The 2,974-nt window shown below is 38.4% G+C and overlaps 1 pseudogene; it reads right to left on the bottom strand.

The window, feature by feature from the left end:
- Positions 1-244: 244 nt before the first annotated feature.
- On the bottom strand, positions 245-1,072 carry LOC127082100 (putative cytochrome c biosynthesis ccmC-like mitochondrial protein; annotated as a pseudogene).
- Between the last annotated feature and the right edge of the window lie 1,902 nt (positions 1,073-2,974).

Genomic DNA, 2,974 nt, shown 5'->3' with positions numbered 1-2,974 from the left:
TGGTGGAAGTCAGTCCATGAAGATTATCCCTTTTCTTACGTGCAATTCCCCTCTTTTGGTAAGCATCAAGTATCTCAGCAAAAGAACATTTCTCTAAGCTTATCATGTAGCTTATACGTCGTTTGAAAGCTGCTTCAAGGATCCAACGAATAGCTAAGGTTCGTTGACAATCCCTGGCTACAATCCCAGGGGCATCATAAATAGTACCTGCTACTCCTACTTTTTCCACTTTGCATATGGGCTTTATATTCTCTACGGCGTCAACCATAAGTTTGATTACATCGCGTTCAGTTTGAGTTAGGAAGTAAACTAGGTTTTTCTATTTCTTCTCGAGCTTCTGTTTCATACCTTTAAGGAGATTCGGGAAAAGATAGAATAGGAAGACGTGTTTCCAAAACAAACAAGATACAGGTTGAGAGGGGGAAGTTAGCAAAGTTAGACAAGATTGGAATGGGCATAAGAACATGTATTGATGTACCAGATCAGCTAATGCTCCCAGGTTGATGCAAAGTATTCCACCAGTTGACTGAAGACTTTATTATTAGTATATCAATCGATCCAACACAGATTGAAATAGGAACTGGTTCGATAGGAAGCTTTTGAAAACACAGTGCACCCAGGTAAATCAGAAACGAGATGAATACATAGGTAAAACGAGCATCCCACACTCAAAAGGTGCCCCACATAGGTCTTCCCCGAAACCCCCCAGTAACTAAGGTAAACAACATAAAAAAGCACCCATTTCTGTACCTATTCCAGAAGAGCGAAGAAAAAGGGGATGTTTTGTTAATAGGAATACGAAAGTGTTTATAGCAGTAGCGATATAAACAAGAATACTCATCCGAGCCGCATGAACATGTACATAAAGAATACAAGAATTTCCACCTTGTTGAAGATCTAATGGTGCTACCCGAAGACTTAAATGAATAGCCATCGCTGTTAAGAACAACTGAGATCCAATGAGAATTAGCGCATAACTTTTGGTCTTTGACATCAAAAAAGAAGGTTGTAATAATGATAACGAACGAGACATCTGATAATTTTATCCTAGCTAGTGGAACAAGAAAGACATGGATCTATATTCGATACGCAATCAAAGGATTTCTCCCAACGAATAATTCCCCCTGCTTTGTTTTTGCTATGCTCGTACGTGGCACTCCTTGCTGGAGGAGCGGCATATTAAAAAAAATAAAGATCATGAGTATACTTAATACCAACCCAATCTCGATAAAAGTCAAAGTGACTACATCACCTATGGACCCTGACGTGAACAAAAGCTTTCTCGGATAAAGCTTTTTTTCTTTGTTTGTTGACTTCACTTAGCAAGCCTCGAATCAAAATCCTTTCTACGCGACTTTCTTCTCCTATGAAATTTCTACTCAGCTTGAAAAGAAGCCTCAAGCCGATAAGAGCTCTTCATCATATTCGACACTCGAAAGAAGAGTTGGTAGTGATTGACCTCACGACACACATGTTATATGTTCATGCCAAAAAGGCGAGATTTTCTATTCTTAATTAAATGAGCAAAGCGCTTAGTGGTTGAAGTAGAGGAGAGCTAGAATGAGTCAATTTTCCTAGGGCAAGTACACAAGCAGGAAGGAAGAATCGAAAAGGCACTTTATTTCCTATTTACGAATGAGCGGCCTATATAGTGGAAATGATCCTGCCAAGCCGGTCATGCCAACTATAGCTTTAGGAATAGAAAGGCATACAACCCCTACAAAAGCATCCATTTCATGAGTTGAACTGGCTTTGCTCCTTACTGGAGGAAAAATGAACGAGATTATGTATGTTATTCAAAGCCTTTTATAAGTCCGAGCTTTCCTTTTAATTTGTGTAGTAAGGTCCTCTTCTTGCTTTTGTCTCCTAGCATTCTACTGGACAACTCCTACCCTTCCTTTATCCTCCCTGCGCTATGAATTGGCTTTCTTGTTGTTAATGGGCAGACAAAATTTTGACCCAAATATGGGTGGCTTTTTTCTAAGGAAAAAGTATGACCTTAATCTACTTTCTCAAGTATCTAGCTTACGGAAGACAAGGTCTTGACGTTCCATAGATGAACTAGCATAACATGCATGCTTTAATTTATAAAGACAACTCTAAATCACTCGTTTAATACAAAGTGACTTTCGCTCTATCCTGACCTGACGGGAAGGGAACTTATGAAGACGACTGACCTGTGCTCTTCCTGTAATCTGACCTTACAATAGCTTTCTTAAAGCTTTTTGCTTATTGATCTCCAACTGTATTTGTATTCGTATCTGGTAATTCTCTTTCTAGTGGATCAAGATATTCGAGGCTAATCCACTCTTCCTTGAAACTTGGAAATCACCCTTTATTAAAATGAAAACTTTTTTTACTTATAAATGAGTTGCTTCTCGACTCGACTGACTCACACTCCTTTCCTATCTTTTTAAGAGCTTCCATGGGAATTTATTTACCTTGTGTAGCGGGGTATTCGTTACCATTAGAGATATTGACTAAATCCAAGGTAAATCATACAAATTGAGTCGCCACCGCACTTCTATTTATCCAAAGGAATGGTTAGAAAGCGAACAAAAACCTAAAAGTTTTATCGAATCAAAAACTAGTAAAAATGTCAGAGATCTGGGTAAGGGGGTTGGTTATGCAATGGGAAGGTTTTAAGCACCCAAAACATCCTAGGTACTCCTAGGGAGCCCTTTTCATATTGGTTGTAAGGTTGGTATTTTGTGAAAATTTATTTGTGCAAACATGATTGAAGAGATGAGAAAAGAATATACAAATTTAATTACATTTTGTGTTTGGATGGATAAAACCCATTGCCTACGTACCATCTTAAAAAGATTAGGATCAAAACCTCGTAGTTCGGGGTAAAAATCTCAAAAAAGAGTTGGTGAATTGATTGGTCCAAAAGCCTTAAGGTCTTTTGTTATCCAAGGGAGAAAACTCAATCTAAAACCACAAATCCACCATGTGAGGATAGCTTCAACAT

This window comes from Lathyrus oleraceus, chromosome 5 (assembly GCF_024323335.1).
Source record: "Lathyrus oleraceus cultivar Zhongwan6 chromosome 5, CAAS_Psat_ZW6_1.0, whole genome shotgun sequence".
Lineage (NCBI taxonomy): Eukaryota > Viridiplantae > Streptophyta > Magnoliopsida > Fabales > Fabaceae > Lathyrus > Lathyrus oleraceus.
The sequence above is the reverse complement of the archived record's forward strand: the minus strand, read 5'-3'. Positions and strand labels throughout refer to the sequence as shown.